This window comes from Ranitomeya variabilis, chromosome 6 (genome assembly GCF_051348905.1).
Source record: "Ranitomeya variabilis isolate aRanVar5 chromosome 6, aRanVar5.hap1, whole genome shotgun sequence".
In the NCBI taxonomy this organism is placed as follows: Eukaryota; Metazoa; Chordata; class Amphibia; order Anura; family Dendrobatidae; genus Ranitomeya; species Ranitomeya variabilis.
This window is the reverse complement of record NC_135237.1, coordinates 81,049,298-81,071,535: the sequence shown is the minus strand read 5'-3', so window position 1 is coordinate 81,071,535 and position 22,238 is coordinate 81,049,298.

The window sequence follows — 22,238 nt, the reverse complement described above, 5'->3', positions numbered from 1 at the left end:
ACCAGTGAGCTGTCTCAAGACCTTCACAACCTTATTGTTGTAAAACATACTGATGACATTTGTTACAGAAGAATTTCTAAACTACTGAAGATTCCAGTGAGCATTGTTGTGGTCATAATCCACAAGTGGAACATAATTTCTCCATAAACTGGCCAAGATCAGATGCTCCTCACCAGATTTCAGAAAGAGGAGTGAAAAGAATTATCAGAAGAGTTGTCCAAGAGCCAAGAGTTCAAGACTCCTGATGTTCCTGTGGTGTTTCCTGATGAAGGAGTCTTGAACTCTGAAACGCGTAGAATAATAAAGCCATATGTGCTAATAATTCTGGAATTCTAGTGATTCAACAGCGCAGAAATGTATCACAATTTTCCCAATCTGTATGTAATGGCTGGTCCTTCCTGGACTCGTGGATCTGCTGCAGTGAATCCTTTCAATGCTTCAAATTCTGGAATTCTAGTGATTCAACAGCGCAGAAATGTATCACAATTTTCCCAATCTGTATGTAATGGCTGGTCCTTCCTGGACTCGTGGATCTGCTGCAGCGAATCCTTTCAATGCTTCAACTCAGCTAAATCTGGTGAGTGCAATCTTATGGATTAACCTTTTAACCTTCTCAGATAAGACACTATTTGCGCACTTTCCTTCAACAGTTTTCATTGTATACAGGCTGTGTAATAGTCTGCACTTTTTTGAGTTGAAAACAATGAGGAGAGCATCAAATAGGGGACGTGGCTATGTTGCTGCTGGTGTAGCTGCTGCATGGAGGGAGAGGAAGTGGTCGATCTGTGCCTGCCATCAAGGCTGTGAAATCGGAGTCGTGGATTTGGATTCGGTATCCATTTTGGTGGAGTTGGTATAAAATGGACCCACTCTGACTCCTAAAATTCATAATAAATTAGGTACAGTAGTACAATGCAGGATGTGCTATATATTTTTTCATATGTATTTGGGAAAATTATGAAATTTGCTATAAATGTCTGTTCTATTCCTGATCTAAGGATATTGGCTTTCAGTTGAGATGAATCTGTGCTGCACTTTATGCACATGCTCACTAGTGCTGTGGAGTTGGAGTCGGAGTCATGGAGTCAGGAGTCAAGGAAATTGAGGAGTAGGAGGTTTGGCTTACCAATTCCACAGCACTGCCTGCTACGCACCCAAATGAAACACCTTCACTCTGGTGCACACAGGCGACAGGACATTCTGTGTAATTTCATATACATGAGTACTGTTGGTGGAATGTTGAGGCCAGAACAAATAGAGGTGGTTTTGGATTGGTTGGCTGAGATTGTCTTCAGTTCCTTTGCTTTGTCTTCCAGCCAGTCCTTTGCTGAAAGCGCAGATTTTGCACCTGCGCCCCATGGGCATCCACCTCACCCACTTGCAAATCAGTCAAGTAGTCTGAGCCCCAAGTCATGCAACAGTAACTTCTGCTTTTTGATGACTCTGCTGGCTGTGGTTCTGTGAGCCGTCCACCTGGACAAGGCCAACAATTTGAAGAAATTGAGTGTACTGATGTCCAACCACTTCTTCTGTTGGACTATGAGTACGTAGGAGGGGTAGTGAAAACGGTCAGCAGACCACCGCAGCACATCTCTGATGATGATGAAAGAAGAATAGTAAGAAAAACCTTTGGCACAACTTGTAGTCTTGGCCTATTAGCCTTTATCAAAGTTATCTATATAAGAAACATAAATAATAAATTATATATTCCTATAAGACAATGTTTATAGCATCAGATTATGTCTCAACAATCTAATGAACATTGGTATATCTATACAAAGTGAGAGTTACTAAACATTAGCCATGAATAAATAATATATAAATACAAGAATCAGATTTGATTTGTAGAAATAAATTGAGATAGAGCCATTTTCCCGCTTGAAGTAAAACAGGCACTGTGGGAGAGAAGATGACATAGTATTATATATATGGGCAGAAATATTAATAAATGTCCCAAAGGGGAGATTAGAGACTGACAGAGAATGGCTGACAGAAAAAAAGGTTTCTACCTTTTATTATTAAGGCAGACAAAATTCCCTAATTGAAAATCAATGTCAGCCAAAGGTATCAGGATAAATGCCCAGAAACAGAAAATTATCTAGTGTATAAATGAAAATGGTAGTTTTAAATGCGCTATAAGGGAAAGAGGGAAGAAACGAAGAGGGAGGAAACGAAGAGGGAAAAAAGGGGAAAAGAAGGGCAGAAACAGGAGAAGGAGGAGAAAAATAGGTGGGTGAAGCAAAATATTGCAAGGGATAGGGCTCAAGATGTCAATAGAGTGAATGTGGGGAGGAAAAGTATCAGAATAAGAAAAACATATGAAAAACATGTATTACCTGTCCGAAGTGAAAGACCATGTCAGTGGTATGTGAAATGTATAAATTAAATTAGTGCATAATAAATATATTAACAGGCTGTATACAAGTGAGATAAACAAGTAAAAGGAACAGTCAGAGTTGAAGTACCTGTGTAGTCTGGTCCGTGAGTAGGGGAATAATGTGACATCTCAGTGCGTGTGTGTAATGTGGGAGAGAGCCAGGTCTAAATAGACCAGGAGAGGAAGTTAGGCTAATGCTGGACATCTGAGCAGCCGGATGCTGCTGAAATCTGCATGCACCTGCATCAGGAGGCTGAAAGTTGGAGAGAGACGAAAAGTGCCGAACGCGAAGGCTGGATGATCATAGCGTACATGAATCAACTGCGCATGTGCTAAGTGGCTGCACGAAATAGCCGAGTGGGACAGCTGATTGTACGCGGTCAAAGTTCTCTGAATATAAGCTGTACGCGCTTGTGGAATAATATGTTATATAACCATCAGTGAGTCCTAGAAGCAGAGGGGCTGGATCCGTCCTGTGTATGTGAGGCAAGTGGTGATGCTAGGGACAAACGGAAGATGAGACAGACAAATTGGGGATAAGGTAAAGGTAAATGTAAATACTAAAGAGTAAGCAAATGAAAGACTAGATTAAATTGAAGGAAAACTGGAAAAGAAAAGATAGAGGAAAAAATAATATATTTTGGACAGCGGATCCCCTTATTTATACTAGATGACGAAAGAAGGACAGGGGTGAGGACTAGGTAGAATATCATGCAGAGGATTTTTATTATCATTATTTTTTTAGAGCACCATTGACTCCATGGTGCTGTACATGAGGAAAGGTTACATACAAAACACAAATAGAATTTACAATGAACAAACTAAGGGTACCGTCTCACAGTGGCACTTTTGTCGCTACGACAGTACGATCCGTGACGTTCCAGCGATATCCATACGATATCGCTGTGTCTGACACGCAGCAGCGATCAGGGACCCTGAATCGTACACCGATCCAGCGATGCGTTCGCTTGTAACCAGGGTAAACATCGGGTTACTAAGTGCAGGGCCGCGCTTAGTAAACCCGATGTTTACCCTGGTTACCATCGTAAATGTAAAAAAATAAAAACAGTACATACTCACATTCCGGTGTCCGTCAGGTCCCTAGCCGTCTGCTTCCCGCACTGACTGACTGCCGGCCGGAAAGTAAAAGCAGAGCACAGCGGTGACGACAGCTCTCCAGCGACCACACAACGACTTACCAACGATCACGGCCAGGTCGTATTGCTGGTCGTGATCGTTGGTAAATCGTTTTGTGTAACGGTACCCTAATACTGATAGACAGGTACAGAGGGGAGAGGATCCTACTCTTGCAGCCTTACATTCTACAGGATAATGGGGAAGGTGACAGTAGATAAGAGGGATGCAGCAGCTCTGGTGTCGGTGAGGTGGCATTGGGGCCACTGCAGGTTGTATGCTCTTCTGAAGGCATGGGTTTTCAAGATCCACTTGAAATTTCAGAATGTAGGGGATAATCGGATGTGTTGAGCCACAGAATTATACAGGCTGTCGGATACTCGGGATAAGTCTTGCAGGCCATTGGATAAGGAACATACAATTGTGGAGGCGAGAGGGAAGTCTTGGAAAGACCAGAGATTATGTAGTGGGAGATATCATGAGATCAGTTCAGAGATTTATGGGGGAGACAGATTATGTACTGCTGTGTAGGTCAGGGTCAGTAGCTTGAAGTGAATACATTGTGGAACTGGCAGACAATGAAGAGATTAGCAGAGAGGAGAAGTGGAGCAGTAGCGAGGACAGAAGTGGATTAGTAGGGCAGCAGTGTTAAGGACAGACTGGAGAAGTGTAAGGCTATGTGCACATGTAGGAAGGGTCCTCTGCGGGTTCTCCCGCAGCAGATTTGATAAATCTGCAGGGCAAAACCACTGCGGTTATCCCTGCAGATTTATCGCGGTTTGTCTTGCGGTTTCTGCTGCGGGTTTACTCCTGCACTTGTTTTACTATTGATGCAGCATATGCAGCATCAATAGTAATGTTAAAAATAATAAAAAAAATGGTATACTCACCCTCCGACGTCCCGATCTCCTCGGCGCTGCATGCGGCGGTCCGGTTCCAAAGATGCTACGCGAGAAGGACCTTCGTGATGTAACGATCATGTGACCGCGACGTCATCGCAGGTCCTGCTCGCATAGCAACCCTGCGACCGGACGGCCGCATGCAGCGCAGAGAGGTGAGTATATCATTATTTTTTATTTTAATTCTTTTTTTTATACACAAATATGGTTCCCAGGGCCTGGAGGAGAGTCTCCTCTCCTTCACCCCGGGTACCATCCGCACATGATCCGCTTACTTCCCGCATGGTGGGCATAGCCCCATGCGGGAAGTAAGCGGATCAATGCATTCCTATGTGTGCAGAATTGCCGCGATTCTGCACAAAGAAGTGACATGCTGCGGATTGTAAAGAAGTGACATGCTGTGGATTGTAAACTGCTGCGTTCCCGCGCGTTTTTTTCCACAGCATGTGCACAGCGTTTTCGGTTTCCCATAGGTTAACATTTAACTGTAAACTCATGAAAAACTGCTGCGGACCCGCAGCTGCAGAAACGCTGCGGATCCGCAGCAAAATCCGCAACGTGTGCATATACCCTAATGATGCCAAGGGGATGATGAGATTCTAGACCCCACATGGAGTCAAGGCATCATAGTGATGTGAGCAGTTTGGAGACATGAAGTTGGCTGCTACTGCGCACCGCAGCCAGCCCTAACTATTGCATAAGCTGCTACAAAAAGCCGAGGCCAGCCCCTAGCCATTAGGTTGGCTGCAACTGTACACTGCGGCTGGCTATGTTGTCTCTATGTTGCTCCTCTTCCTGCTGTGCTTCCTCCACCATATCCTCATCCGGTCAGAAAGCATCAGCCATTTTTGCACTCTTTTGGTGTTCTCAGCTTGCTACTGTTCACCTGTCTGCAGTGCAGCATCACTTTTACCTTACTGATCCCCAGCCTCAAATGTGACGTACCCGCAAGTTGGGACTCTACCTTTCATATGCTGGAGAGACTGTGCGAGGAGCAGCAGGCAACAGTGGAGTTTCAGCTGCAGCATGCATGGGTGAGTCACTCTGAGGAACTACACCACTTCAAGACCAAAAGTGGGCCTCCATGTGGAACGTGTGTGCCATCTTACTCTGCTTTGAGTACTCCATGAACATGAACAGCACTGATGATGACTTCATCGGCGTTACTATCCCACCTCTATGCCTCCTAAAGAAACAAAGCTTCAGGAGATGATGGATGAAATGATGGCACAGGAGGAAGAGAACGAGGAACTGGAACCATTTACACCATTATCAGGCCAAACATCCACACATGTCTTGGACAATGGGCTCCTGTGCCAACAGCGAAGAGGTACACAAATATCCAGCCAGTGGACAGTTTTGGAGGAGGAAAGGGAGGAGGATGAGGAACAACCATGTTCACAGCAGGGTGGTCCCCAAAGCAGCTCACAGGTTTCACTGGAGTGTGGCTGGGGGGATACAGATGATAGAGGACCCAGATGATACACCTCCCACCAAGGACGGCTTGTCCTTGCTTCTGGGCAGTCTGGCACACATGAGGCAATACACGCTTCTGGGCCTGTGCAATGACTGCTGAGTTGCCCAGATTGTAAGAAGTGCTGATTACTGTGTGGCCATCCTGCTAGATCCCCACTACAAGTAAGAAGTGCAATCCTTACTCTAGTCACTAGAGCGAGATCGGAAAATGCGAGAATACAAGAGCACGCTGATAGATGCACTACTTAAGGTGTCCTCACTTGGGGGCTCAGTGGAAGCACAAAGCAGAGGAGGAGGAAGTCGCCAACACAGCCGAGACACCGTCACCACTGCGAAAGGGATGGTTAACATGGCAAAAATATGTAAAACTTGCTCTGCACATTGCAACATCCAGCACCACCATTAACTGCCGGCAGTATTCACTGCACTCAGCAGTCTTCAGCTTTTTCCGGAAGCAGATGCGGCCGGGAGACATCGGGATGGGAGAACGCATTGCTGGACAGGTAAGTATAATTCTAATGTTTATTATTCATTTTCAGGTTTTTTTTTACAGTCTGAACAGGACCCGAACTGTAACATGGGTTTCCCATGGAAGCCCGTGTTTGGGACCATGTGACCGAACACTATGTGCTCGGTAAGGTCCCGAACTTTACAGTTCGGGTTCGCCCATTCCTAGTTGTAACATGTGTTTAGCATGGCAGGAGGTGTGATCACAGAAAAGGCGCATGCGCCTGTTCACACCCAATGTGGGCAAGCTCACATTCATTAAACTGAACCAGCTGTGGATTCCACAGGACTTGACCATATCTTTGTCTGAATATACAAGTATACCAGCTGCACCCAGCCATTGTTAAACTGCATCACAGTTTGTTTTTTCTGTTTTCCATTTACAATGTTCTGTGGCCTACCCAAATTCAAAAACAGAGGGTGTTTTGCAGAGAATCCCCACAGAAGCTTTTTTCAGAGTACTCACACAGAGATGTGTTCAGAGTACACACACAGGTTTTTCTGGCACAGTATTCCCACAGGCACGGTTGCAGAGTAGAAAAATTTGTTTTTATTTATAGGCCTCTCACAGACACGGATGCAGAGTATAACTATTTTTTAGCAACAAAACTTGTACAGACTCAGAGGCAGAGTATATATTTTTTTAGGCACACTACTATTACAGACACAGCTGCAGAGTACACAAAGAGGCTCTTTGCCACAGTACGCATATAGGTTTTTTGGCACAGTACTCCCAGAGGCTTTTTGGCACAGTACACACACTACTTGAAAACAATTGCTGCAGAGTATACTTATTTTTTTATACACACTACTCATGTAGGCAGAGCGGCACAGTAAAATTATTGGTTTGGCCTAGAAATGGCAAGACAGCTGATGCCAATTGTTTATTTTCCAGACAATTAAAAAACCACACCGATCCAGAAAAAAATATTTCTTTGGCATATAAATGCCAATGAGATGGATGATGACAATTATTTTTTTTTTCTAGACTACTAGAAAACACACATCAACTCCTGCCAAATTATTTCTTTGGCCTGCTAATGGCAATGAGACTGTTGATGCCAATTATTTATTTCTCAGACTACTAGAAAACACACAGCAGCTTAAAGTAACAGTACTCCTCCACAGGCGGGGAGTTGCAAAGAACACACAGTGGCTTAAACGACTATACTCCCACAGGCATGGGGATGCAGAGCACACTCAGCAGCATAAAGTACAATACTTGCCATAATACTTGCCAGCACATCAGTGCTAGGCTCTTCATTGAGCTGTGCTGAAGTTTTGGCACTTCCTCCTGCTTGCAGATGGTAGTCAGGAATCATATGTCTCCTGGTACCCAATGACACTGATAGTGTCTAAGGGAACTGCAGTGCATACAGGCACAACAGCACTTGTGTAATATAAAATTTACCATGTGGAAAGACAATGGCTCTGTGTAATTTGCACCCTTTTTTTGTTTGCTCACAATTTATTATTCTATTTGTACCTTTTATGAAGTCTATTTTATATGTACTCGCCTATATTTATTTTACTCTCTTTCCGTTTTGTGGGTGGAGTTTTGCGATTTTGGATGTTTTCACCTGTCATCATTTGCTACTTTTTAAAAAGTCAGATAATTTAACTCCACTCCACTCCAGTTCCAACAACCCCCCACCTGCTGATTTTTAAGTATGCCAATCTTTTGGAGCAATTTTTATACCATTTTGCTGAACATGCGACGTTTGGCACTAACAAGTCGCAAAACTGTTCTAGACAGCTAGAAAGAGTATTTTTGACTTCGGATCAAATTCATGCTCCATTTTGAAGAATTTGGTGGCAAATCTGACAACAAATACCAGAAGACAGAAAAGGACTTAAACCCCCCCCCACAAATGATAAATTGTGGCTGTTTTCACGAGTGCCTTTTACCATAATAATGATAAGTGCAATTTTTATAGAATGTTATTGACCACCACAGTCTTTATTCAGACTTGCCCTGAAATGGCTAAATGCATAGGAAACTTTAACATAATAAAATGCAACCAGTAGGTTAGTCTACAATGCCAAGAGTAACAAGTTTGTAATTTTGTGATGTCATCATGAGTAACTTGAATACACAGACATTTCTGAAGACAATATCTAGCCACATTTTAAGATTTCTGAATTTATGATCCCCGGTAGCAGTAAATTTAAATGGCTGAAATATTCAGCGTCTGCAGAAGGATGTAGTTTTGTAGTTATTGCTGGCCTCCAGCCATAATCTCTTTGAGACGGATCAAAGAGACTATCATAGCAACTTACTCACTACACAACCACTAACATTTAAATCGCTTGATCTAAGCATTCCTGTTGCTCTATGAGGGTCATATACAAGCGGAGCTATTGTCATGACATATTTTTTCTTTCTCTGTCTCGGTCTATTTCAAAAGAACAATATATAAAGCAGTAATCTTGCTTTCTTTGAATAAAGAATAGAAATATATAAAAACCACAAATAATGATATGATGTAGGCAACTGTGCCTTCTTAGCATATTCTTCTAAAAACCCACAGCATGAGTATTGAATGTAGAGTGAAAAACAAGGACCGATCTCTGATAAATGAGTGATTGCTACATATTTGGATTTTATATAACTTTACTTTAAAGGTAGCATAATATAAAATGATCTCTCCTGACTTCTAGCCAAAAATCAATGTCTGACCATGTTTCATTAACTGTGCACATATACAGTTATATGAAAAAGTTTGGGCACCCCTATTAATCTTAAGCTTAATGTTTTATAAAAATTGTTTTTTTGCAACAGCGATTTCAGTTTCATATATCTAATAACTGTTGGACACAGTAATGTTTCTGCCTTGAAATGAGGTTTATTGTGCTACCAGAAAATGTGCAATCTGCATTCAAACAACATTTGACAGGTGCATAAGTATGGGCACCCTTATCATTTTCTTGTTTAAAATACTCCTATCTACTTTTTACTGACTTACTAAAGCACTTTTTTTGGTTTTGCATCCTCATTGAGCTTTGAACTTCATAGCCAGGTGTATGCAATCATGAGAAAAGCTACTTAAAGTGGCCACTTGCAAGTTGTTCTCCTGTTTGAATCTCCTCTGATGAGTGGCATCATGGGCTCCTCAAAACAACTGTCAAATGATCTGAAACAAAGATTATTCAACATAGTTGTTCAGGGGAAGGATATACAAAAAGCTGTCTCAGAGATGTAACCTGTCAATTTCCACTGTGAGGAACACAGTAAGGAAATGGAAGAACACAGGTACAGTTCTTGTTAAGGCCAGAAGTGACAGGCCAAGAAAAACATCAGAAAGGCAGAGAAGAATGGTGAGATCAGTCAAGGACAATCCTCAGACCACCTCCAGAGAGCTGCAGCATCAACTTGCTGCAGATGGTGTCACTGTGCATCGGTCAACTATACAACGCACTTTGCACAAGGAGAAGCTGTATGGGAGAGTGATGCGAAAGAAGCCGTTTCTGCAAGCACGCCACAAACAGAGTCGGCTGAGGTATGCAAAAGCACATTTGGAGAAGCCAATTTCTTTTTGGAAGAAGGTCCTGTGGACTGATGAAACCAAGATTGGGTTGTTTGGTCATACAAAAAGGCGTTATGCATGGCAGCAAAAAAACACAGTGCGAGAAGATGTGGAAGGTGAAGGCAACAGTAATTCCAGTGATGATAGGTGCCCTTGGAGCAGCGATCTCTAACTTGGGAAAATGGCTACAACAGATCCCAGAAGCAACATCTGAACTCTCTGTCCAGAAAAGCGCAATGCTGGGAACAACTAAGATCCTGCACAGAGACCTCAAACTCCCAGACCTCTGGTAGAGGACCCGAGAATGAGAAAGGACAAAAAAGACCACCCCCATTGGGGGTGAGAAGGAATTTTTTTTTATACTGTATATATAGACACACACCTTTTTTGACTGTATAGTCGCTCAAATGAAAAACAAGTATATTCCTTTTTGAAACATTAAAACATGGCTTTTTTAATAACTTTTGCCTAACTTTTCCTTTTGTTTACTACTGTTTTGCAAAATAGACTTTGTGATTTTTAATTGTAGTGCTGGTCATTGGGTGATAAATAATTACAGGAACGAACCCTGTAGATGGGGATTATTACACTGCAGTATAAATGTGTGATTAAGTCCAGGTTGGAATCCCCATCTTCCAATAAGTACCAAGTAGAGAAGCCTGCAGTGGGAGATATTGTTCCTGTGACCGTAAAGCTGCAAATAATGTATGTGTTTAGACACTGTTTCCCTATTTCCTAATGACTTTTACACTACATACTAACAATTAAGGAAGGAGAACAACCTGTGGATGCGGGAATTACATTAACGCTCTGTAACTTGGAGTGCAAAATGAGCTCAAAATGTTGGATGGCTAGAAAAGAAAAACAGTGCATATGACTGGACAACATAAAAGTCTTAAAAAATAATTACATAACAACGTAACTGACTGTAGGTTTTGCAGGGAACCTGGAGATCAAAATTGTCTAGTTTATTGATTGTGACTGACCTTCCAGCAATGTTATTTGGCACTGAAAGTTGTAATACTTGGGCACTACATGGTACATCTAAAAGAGAATACAGTGGTGCTGAATGGTGCCAGACCAGGCTGGACCTCCTCACATTATAATGACTAAAGAAGTCGTCTGTCATTTTTCATATGTCACAATATATACAGTGCCTTGAAAAAGTATTCAAATCTCATGAACTTTTCTAAATTTTTTCACGTTACACCCACAAATGTAACTGTAACTTATTTGGATTTTATATGATATACCAAAGTAAAGTAGGAAGCATTGACGCCGAGTTCCACGGCCAGGGCCTGTCGGACGCAGCGCGCATGCGCCGATAGCGCCACCGTGATTGGCCGTCGAGTACCATGTGACCGGGGTCAGGGGCTATTTCAAGGTCCTTTTCGGCACAGAGTGATTATCTCCTTGAGGAAGCGGTACCATGCTGCTGCGAAACGCGCATCGGGGTCCATCTCCCGGCTGTCTCCCCATCTCGCCCCCGTTATTTTGGTAAGTTCTGCACCTATACCAACCACCGTACCTAGTGGTGATTTTATGGAGTCCTATTTATGGATATGTGTTTGGTACATTGGTGCTTTTTTGGGGGGGCCAGGCCCATTGTGGCCTTTTGCGCATATAGCGCTTTATTACGTGTGATCATTGGGGGCTCCTTTCTGCTTCCCATGTGGGAGCATTATTGGTGGGTTTGGGGATGGGGGGTTTTCAGCATGTTTTAGGCATTCATTCTATATTTGTTACTGTATAAATGCTAATTGTTATTGAAATTCATGTTTGAGTATAAACTATTTTTGGAATAAACATTTTTTGATATTATGTTCACCGATGCTCCGTATCTCTCTCCTTAAAAAAAAAAGTAGAGACAGTAACTCTGATTCCAGTGGTGTGTAACTTACTAGTTGTCTTGCTATAATTTCATCTGCTGCAGCTCTGCTAGTCCTCTGTCACGCAATGTGTAGGAAAGGCTAAGTGCAACACAAAGGGATAAGGGAAAGGGAACCAAACACTAGGGAAGGGGGGGAGTGGAGACCCCTAGACAGATCTAACTTCACCCTGTCTGCCCTATCATCCCTATATAGGTTCCGCACCTATCGCCGAGCAGGATACCTAATCCCTGCCTGACCCTGGCGATAAGCGCTGCACCAGGATGGAGAGGATGAGCGCTAGCTCCCCACTACCTCTAAAGACAGATGAGATACACAACAAGGAGAAACACTTAGCTTGAGTAGACCCAGAGAGAAACACGGACGTCCTCCAAACACCAGAGAGGAAGATAGCCAACTAATACAGCTCCAAGCCGCAATAGGGAATTGGAAATAGAAATAAAAACCGCACTGCAAGCTGGGAGTTATATACATCACTGTCCAGGTGTGTCAACGAGAGCCGGGGAGGTTGCCACTGGGTCTTAAAGTCAGAAGGCCCAGGAAGAAGTTTACAAAGCAAACTGCTGAGACCTTCTGCAGTTAGATGCAGAGTGTCGGTCTGCAGCCTAAGACACACCCATGACATCATCTCATTGATAATGGAGTTATTAATATTCATTAGTTCTGGCTCATTATGCCACCTCACCACTGATTGGCAGTTTTCTCTCTATGTAGAGTGTGGGCAGAAAGATGCCAATCAATACTATGTGTGGAGGGAAATAAAACTTTACTTGAGCGGTTTAGTAGAGATGCAGCAAATAAAACAGTAATTTAATCAAAAATAAAGCAAGAGGCCCAGTAAGTCATACACCTCTCTAATCATGTCTTTGCCACTATTTTATGCTGTCCTCAGATGGGAAGCATGTACCCAGTGAAGAATAACTTCAATGTGAAATAACAACTATGCAAAGTGTCCAATATTACTTAGGATTATTAGAACCTAGACATTTGAATTTACAACTTACAATTGACTTTACAACTAACGTGTACTCTGCAATGACGAAAGCAATAATATAAAAACAAAAGAATACGAGTTTGAAGGACATGGCAATAATCAACAGTATAGTCTACACTACAAAAAAAAAAAAGAACACTGAAATATTTCTCTATAGCATTAAAGTGAAATTCCAATAACTTACTATTATGACATATCACTATTTTATGTCATTACTGTCAGTGGTGGAACACATACCAAACTAACAATTATCACCTACCCAGTGAATCGGTGATCATTTTTATAGCCTGAATACCCCTTTAATTATTTTTAGCTTAATCATCTCAATGAATGCAGATCGCTATATATCACTTCATTAGTGGATTTGATCACTGCACGAGGGAACTGGCTTATATTCTATTCTTTAAGGTATTGTGTAATAATATATATTTACTGTATATTCTGTGAAATGAATCTTAAACAATGGAGACACTACAAGATCTTTGTAAGGGAAACACCTTTATGTATTCATGAGTCATGACAGTTCAACAAAGACAACCAGTAATTAGCAAGCCATAAAGGACATGTATTCTCGGAATATAAATTTATGGGAATGAGGTGGAACATAGCTGATGAAGCTTCAGGCGTTAATAGCACCAACTCTATCTACCTTATATGTTGGCAAGGGTTGGTGTAGTCATTAGTCAAAAGTTTTATGTTCTCCGACTTTCCAGCTTTATGAATTTCATGTACAGTAAAATATAACATGTAATCATATACTAACATTTCCTCATTTAGTAACATAACTCAAGTACCGATTAATAATGACATTATTTTATTTAACGCATAGCTTGCGATATTTATTACATTTACGTGTTTTTTAATGCTCTCTTTTGGCATTGCTGCGTAGGAAGAGAGTAAGGCCGCACATAAGTGCAAGTGTGAACTTGAAACCTATAAAAAGATACAAGATAACAAGCATCCAAGAAATCTTAGTAACAGAGAAACTACATGCTAAAGCAAAGTTTTTAATTTACCATTTTAGGGTTTACTGCTGGTTCAGTGTCTGCTTAAAGGGGTTGTCCAATACCAGGATAACCCTTTCTCAATCTCTGTGATTCACTTTGTAAAATAATAACACTCCTGGGAGAGTAATAATAATCCTAAAGGTCTTCCATTTGCACACAATCTCTCTGATTGTGGACTGGTGGAGTCCAAACTGTTTAGAAATGGCTTTATAACTGTTTACAGCTTGATGAGCTTCAACAACTCCTCTTTTGAGGTCCACAGAAATATCCTTTTTTATGCCATTATTCACTTCCACAAATATGTGTTGTGAAGATTAAACTGTAATAGATCTCTGTTCTTTAAATAAAACAGGTCACCCAGTCACGCCTCATTGTCATCCTATTGATTGAAAACACCAAACTATAATTTCACCTTCAAATTTTCTGCTAAAGATTTTTGATTACTACTTTCCTCATTTAAAAATTACAAAGTCTAATATTTTTTACTCTTTTGTTTGGTTTGGCTCTCTTTATCTACTTTTAGGACTTGTTTGAACAAGTCTTAGGATATGTGCACACATTGCAGAATTGCCGAGGAAATTTTCCGTGGCAATTCTGCAACTCCCTGCCACGGGAAATACACAAGCAGAATTGGCATGCATATTCCCGCTAAACACTAGCATTTTGCAAGCGTAATTAGCTATGGAAAACCCTAGCCCTAACCCTAACCCTAGCCCTAACCCTAACCCTAACCCTAGTTCTAATCCTAGTTCTAACCCTAACCCTAGAGGAAAAATAAAAGTTAATATATTTTCTTCCTTTTTTTTATTGTCCCTACCTATGGGGGTGATAAAGGGGGGGGTTCATTTACTATTTTTTTTATTTTGATCACTGTGATAGGTTTTATCACGGTGATCAATATGTACATGGAACGAATCTGCCGGCCGGCAGATTCGGCGGGCTCACTGTGTATGCGCCCGCCATTTTTGAAGATGGCGGCACCCATAAAACAGACGGGTGGACACCGGGAGGCTCGGTAAGTATGAGGGGGATCGGAGCACAGGGGGGGTGATCGGAGCACGGGGGGTGGGATCGGAGCACGGGGGGAGCTGACAGGAGGATGGGGGAGCGGACAGGCGGATGGAGGGGAGCGGAGCACAGGATGGAGGACTGGGGAGGAGATCGGAGGCAGTGGGGGGGGCAGATCAGGGTTTCCAGCCATGGCCGATGATATTGCAGCATCGGCCATGGCTGGATTGTAATATTTCACCACTTTTCATAGGTGAAATATTGCAAATTGCTCTGATTGGCTGTTGCACTTTCAACAGCCAATCAGAGCGATCGTAGCCACGTGGGGGCAAAGCCACCCCCCCCCTGGGCTAAAGCACCACTCCCCCTGTCCCTGCAGATCAGGTGAAATTAGAGTTAACCCTTTCACCTGATCTGCAGGGACGCGATCCCTCCATGACGCCACATAGGCCTCACAGGTCAGACTGGCACCGACTTTCATGACGCCTACGTGGCGTCACAGGTCGGGAAGGGGTTAATTCTTTTCTCTTTTTTTTTACAAGTATATATTTCCCAGGGCCTAGAGGAGAGTCTCCTCTCCTCCACACTGGGAACCAACCGCACATAATCCGTATACTTCCCGTATGGTGGTCATAGCCCCATGCGGCAAGTAAGCGGATCAATGCATTCCTATGTGTGCGAAATCGCCGCAATTCCACACAAAGAATGAACATGCTGTGTTTTTTTCCAGAATGCGATTCCACCGCAGAAAAAAATGCAGTATGTGCACAAAAAATGTGAAATGCATTCAAAATGATGGGATGCTTATGTAAGCAGTTTTTAGTGTTTTTTTTGGCAGAAACGGACAAAAAACGCTAAAAAAAAGCTAAGAATCCTGAACGTGTGCACATAGCCTAAGGCTTCACAAAGTTTCATGCACCACTTTATCTCTCTGATGTCCAATCAATAAAAGATATTAATGATTCACATTTAATATTTAAATTGAGTCATAATTTTGGTGCATTTGCTGTTCACCACATTTTGTAAGTGATTTAGACACTTTTTGAGCCTCGATTGATGACGGGAGTGGTTTTTAAGAAAAGGAATGGTTTAGTGAGATAAGAAGGAGGCTTAACATGTTGTAACCCTGGCCTGATCTGTGCCTTGCCACAATTCTGTCTCTGAGCTCCTTGGCCAGTTCCTTTGACCTCATGATTCTGATTTGGTCTGACATGCACTGTGAGCTGTGAGGTCTTATATAGACAGGTGTGCGCCTTTCCAAATCAAGTCCTATCAGTTTAATTATACACAGCTGGACTCCAATGAAGGATTAGAACATCTCAAGGAGGATCATAAGGAAATGGACAGCATGTGACTTAACTATGAGTGTCTGAGCAAAGGGTCTGAATACTTATGACTATGTGATATTTCAGTTTTTCTTTTTGAATAAATTTGCAAAAATATCTACATTTCTGTGTTTTTTTCAGTCAAGATGGGATGCAGAGTGTACATTAATGATAAAAAATGAACTTTTTTGAACTTACCAAATGGCTACAATGAAACAGAGTGAAAAATTTAAAGGGGTCTGAATACGTTTCGTACCCACTGTATCTCAAAATGCACAAAATTTATAATCCAGTGCGAACCATTGTAATAAATTATCAGTATCTATTCTAATTCTAAGTTGCCTAAGTACCTACATTTTTCACAATATTAGTAAAACTTCCTCAAAATCGATGGAGGAATGAGGACAATCGGCATGTGTGCTACATTTAATATCACCAGATTTCTACAATCTTTCAATATCACTGCCTTCACCACTTCATATTTCAATTTTACTTAGAATGTTTTTGCAATTGCACATTTATGACCCCCGTGACAGAGACATTATTAGGATTTCAGACACTTTAACGAGCCCTGTGCAGTAACCTGTTGCTCTGATTGCAGCACGGTGCACTAACATGGAGTGCACTTAACTGTGTGTCTGAATGGCTCAGTAATGTAGCGTTAGAATGGCATAAATTAAGCTGTCATTTATTTGGCAGCATCCAGCAAACCCAGAGAGGTGATTTTCCTGTAGTAACACCACAAGAAACAACAATTTTCTGGCTTCACTTCTAAGTGACAGTTTGGTGTGATACATTCTCAGTGCTCCGGGGTCTGCGGCAGGAAAAAGCCTTCAGCGGGAGTTATCTTCTGCATTAGTAAGAGCAGTTTGTTCCCTCATAGTGCTAACATTTTCTACTTCATCCAAAACAGCAGTCAAGGAAATTTTGATATAGGGCCATTAAAATTTATTGTTCCATCAAAGTATGTAACTATTTTTTAATACCAGGATTTCAGATTTCCAATACAACAATGAATCAAGCTTATGTTATTTATGAATGCGCTACATAGATAAATGGTCTTGAATAGTGCCAGAAAACTTGCAATTATCTCTGCAATTCTCCCTTTCAGATTTGAGTATTTTCCAGAAATGTGCATTGAAATCAGATAACATCTCTTCATTCACAGCACCATAACACTTTTGATGAAGTTACTATAAAATGGGTCAGTGTGTGTTTATGGACGTGCAAGAAGGCATGAGGAATAGTCCAATCTTGCTTTTGTTGTAATAAAGCCTGCCTGGAGAGCTCATTTTAGGAAACATTCTGATACTAATACCTACCAGTGCACTCATATATAAGGAAATGCTTCATGTTTACAGCTCGAATACTTCAACCCATTTACGACAGAGTGTCTACCTGTTATGTCATGACCGGTTTTAATTGGTGAGCTATAAATCACGTGTGTCATATGGCATTTTTTCGCCCTAAGCATTTTAAAATTGCTCTTCAAAGAAACCATGTTCACAAAGAATTGGCATCTATCTGTACTGGTGACGTCAACAGCACCAGTATTTGCCACACACGAGAAAGCTCTTTGGTAAAATGTGATTACTAAGCTACAGTACATCCGTGTGAGGGTTACCCTCTGAGAGAAAAAGACCTATTTTTTGTTTATTGGTCATCCTAAATGTAGTTTTGCTGCGTCCTAAAGGCTTCCATTTTTTTTTCATCCCTTTCTTTAGTGAAGCAGGTGGACTAAATGTTTTTTTATCTACTGACTCTTGGCAATGACTTAGTTAAAACAGATAAATCTCAGTTGGAACTCTCAAGTACAAGTCTTTCTTCAGTGTGTCATCCGTTTCACACACTAGCCTAGCCTGAGAATAGGTCATGCTTTTAGTCTCACGGACTGGGGACAAGGACCCATTTTTAAAACTGATGTAGGTATCTATCAATAAAACTCTATGGATCAATGTACATGGACGGCACTGTTACATGAATGAAGCCTTATATTGCCCTTTCTGATGCAGGCTCCCAGCCGTACATTTAGCCCTGGCAAATAAAAAAAATGGGAAATGTGTATAAGTGCTAGACCACAAATAAAAATGTTAGAAAAAAATTGATGTATCCAAATCAAAGATGAAATCAATAATTCTGTCATCTATTTTTTTTACGTCAAACTGAGAATAACAGTCAATAAACCTCACAGTTCAAACACTAGTGCAGGAATACTTTTCTTGCATAAAGTTCTGTTCTCCATCTGGCACTTCAACGATCGCAAGCAAAACATAGCAGAGCGATAGCACACACTGTGGCTTTCAGCGGTAGAGTCTCCAATCTCTGCTCCCCAAGAAGACGTAAAGGCAAAACCATGAGTGGACATAATGGCAGGCATAATGAACATTGTATCAAAGAGAGTTTCAATTTTTGGGTCTCATTTGCTATCTGGCCTCCCAAGTTTAAGATCTGTGGTCATATATTAAAGATCTGCAGCTATGATTTGGAAAAGGAATGGAGGAGATTGGAGACTGTGCTGCTGAGGATCACAATGTGGACAGAAGCTGAGCTTCAGTACCCAGAAACAACCACTACAGAGTGTACGGAGCTGTGGAACTCCAGCTCTGTACAGTTTATATTGACTGCCAAACATGATCAGTGGGGTACCGATCTGATATTGAAGACCTATTCAAATTATATTGGTCACCAATATCAATGCAGTGAAAGCCCCTTTAATATTAGTAAGTACTAAAGAACCTATATACTGTTAGCAAACCATTTCTATCAAGAACAAAGTTATATAGGAATGAGTTTATTTGTATTAGCTGAGTGAAGAATGTGTAATTTGCTTTATCAGCAGTTTAGTTATGACATTATGTAAATAGTCAGTCGTATGTTTGAGATAAAGGTAATCACATCAATCCGTGGTGGATCAAATTGGAGTTAAATTTACTAAAACATTATGGCTTCATTCAAATTCAACCACTTTGGGATTCCAATCTGGGTTGGCACAACAAAAGAAAAATATTTGCCTGGTACTATATTCTACACTACTGAAGCATAAGAGAGCGGGCTAATGTATTTTGCCCTGCTGTTATGACATTTAGTGGATGTACAATGGAGTGCACTTCCTGGGTCATCACTGATCAGCGGTTCCCAGAGGAGCACAGTTTGTATGGCAGAGTAGTTCCGCTTTCCTATAAGAGAGTAAGCTCTTTTGGTCAGTAGGGCCCGCTTTCTATTTCTCCTGTAGAATGTAAGCTCTTATGATCAGCAGGGTCCTCTGTCTTTCTATCTGTCCCATAGAGTGTAAGCTCATATGGTCAGGAGGATCCTCTCTGTTTTTCTCCTGTAGAATGTAAGCTCTTATGTTCAGGAGGATCCTCTCTGTTTTTCTCCTGTAGAATGTAAGCTCTTATGTTCAGGAGGATCCTCTCTCTTTTTCTCCTGTAGAGTGTAAGCTCTTATGGTCAGGAGGATCCTCTCTCATTTTCTCCTGTAGAGTGTAAGCTCTTATGGTCAGGAGGATCCTCTCTCATTTTCTCCTGTAGAGTGTAAATTCTTATGGTCAGGAGGATCCTCTCTCATTTTCTCCTGTAGAATGTAAGCTCTTATGGTCAGGAGGATCCTCTCTCTTTTTCTCCTGCAGAGTGTACGCTCTTATGGTCAGCAGGGTTATCTCACTCTCCTCTGCCTCACATGTATTTTCTGAGCAATTATAAGCTTTCCAATATTGAGATTTCCACATTTTTTTGCATGCAAATAGTTGCTGAAATTCAGCTTAGCTGTCGAATTCAAATTTCAAAAGTTCAGCTCATCTCTAGTTTAAGGCCATTCTGCTTATGTTACTTTGATAATGTGATGTAATTTTTTGGAAATAACTGGAATAATAGCAGGAATAATCCCTGGAGTTGCAGAGCAGCAATTTGGATAGATGAAAGTTAGCCCAGGGAAATGAGCAGGGGACTCAAGCTTGGCCTCTCATGTCCCTATTCTGGTCACCACCCATATCAATATTACTAAACATTTTAATGCATTGACAGTATAGTTCTGGGGGTAGAAAACATTTGACTTGTGACTGAGGTAAGAATCAGTACATCAATCATGTCTCCAGAGTTGTATGTTGGCAGCTTTCAGGCATCTACTAAGGTGTGGTGTTTTATAGAGCTACATGCCTTATTTTATACAACAGAATGACTTAACTTACAAAAGTCTTAAATAATTTCATCTGGGTCATACAAGGTCATGGTGTGTTAGGTGTCGAGTTCACGCCGCTGCACAGGGGGAATCTCGAGCCACCTCCGCTGCAGTCTCCCATTCTTCTTCAGCTGTAGTGGAGCCTGCTCAGCAGAGATGTTGGTCCCAGCATCTGGCTCAGGCAGATACTGTGCGCTTGGTTACTGCTGATCTTCCAGGCTCAGCCATTGTTCTGCGGCGAGCAGATGCCCCTGGGACTAAGTCCTGCTTTTCCAGTACTGAGCATGCCCAGGGGACGACCTCTCATTGGAGGTCGGGGGTCACATGCTCAGGTCTTGAAGCGGTTCCAATTGGACCACTAGGAAGGTCCTGGAGAGCTCTCTCTATAAAAGGTTTGCATTGCTGCACGGCCATGCGCTAGTATCAACCTATGTTTATGAGCTTAGCTACCTTGTGGTCTGTGTCTGCATGTGTTCAGGGTCAGCTGTATAGCCACTAGAATTCCGGCATCTCCGGAGAGGAGTTTGTGTATGTGAATTTAGGGCTAGCGTATAGCCACTAGAATTCCGGCACCTCTGGAGAGGAGTTGTTTGTGTGCTATGCTGACTGTATGACCACAGTATGCTACCTGCTCTGTTAGTTAGCTGTGATCCTCTGTAAGGTTAACAGGGCACAGTGTTATCCTAATCCCGGCGACTCTGTGAAGCAACACAACACACTGTGAAGCCAGTTCATTCCCCACTTCTCAACTTTGGTAGCTCCCTTGTTTGCCCTCACCAAAAAGGGAGCAAATCCCAAATTGTCGCTGGAGAAGGTCTCCAAGGCCTTCCTCTCTATTAAGTCCTACTTTGCTAGCGCTCCCATTTTACATCGCCCTGATGTAGATAAACCTTTCATAATGGAGGTGGATGCCTCATCTGTCGGTGCTGGAGCAGTCCTATTCCAAAAGGATGCTCAAGGTCGGAAGCATCCTTGCTTCTTCTTCTCTAAGACCTTCACACCAGCGAAGAGGAATTATTCCATTGGGGACAGGGAGTTGCTAGCTATGAAGTTGGCTTTCTCGGAGTGGAGACACCTTCTGGAGGGGGCTCGCTTTCCCTTCCAAGTTCACACCGACTACAAGAATTTGGTATATATACAGACTGCCCAGCGGCTAAATCCTCGCCAGGCCAGATGGTCCCTGTTCTTCTCCCGGTTCCATTTCACCCACCATTTTCACTCCGAGGAGAAGAACATTCATGCCAACACTCTCTCCCACTCCATAGTGTCATCAGCGTAAGAGGAGGAACCTCAGCTTATTGTCCCTTCTGAGAGCCTGAGGACCGTGGCTCCGGTTTCGCTAGAGTCTGTGCTCCCGGGCAAGACTTTTGTGCCATCAAATTTGCGATCGTAGGTCCTCTCTTGGGCTCACTCATCCAGGGTGGGTGGATACTTTGGGACCAAAAGGACATCTGAGCTTCTGGCGAGGATGTACTGGTAGCTGCATATGGCCCATGAAACTGGAGACTATATTCGGGCATGTGTCTCATGTGCCAAGAATAAGTCTCCTCGACAACGGCCAGATGGGTTACTTTACCCCCTACCGGTGGCAGACAGGCCCTGGGAGAAGGTTGGGATGGACTTTGTGGTGGGCTTACTCAAGTCCTGAGGCTGCACCATCATTTGGGTAATAACCGACCATTTTTCTAAAATGGTGCACTTGGTGCCTCTTCCATGGCTACCTTCTGCACGGGCCTTGGCCGCGTTGTTTATAAAACACATTTTCAGCCTACACGGTATGCCGGACAAAATTGTCAGTGACCGGGGTCCCCAGTTTGCATCTCGGTTCTGGAGAGAGCTCTGTCGTCTAATAAGCATCGAGCTGAATCTCTCTTCTGCATACCATACCGAGACTAATGGGTTGGTAGAAAGGAAAACCA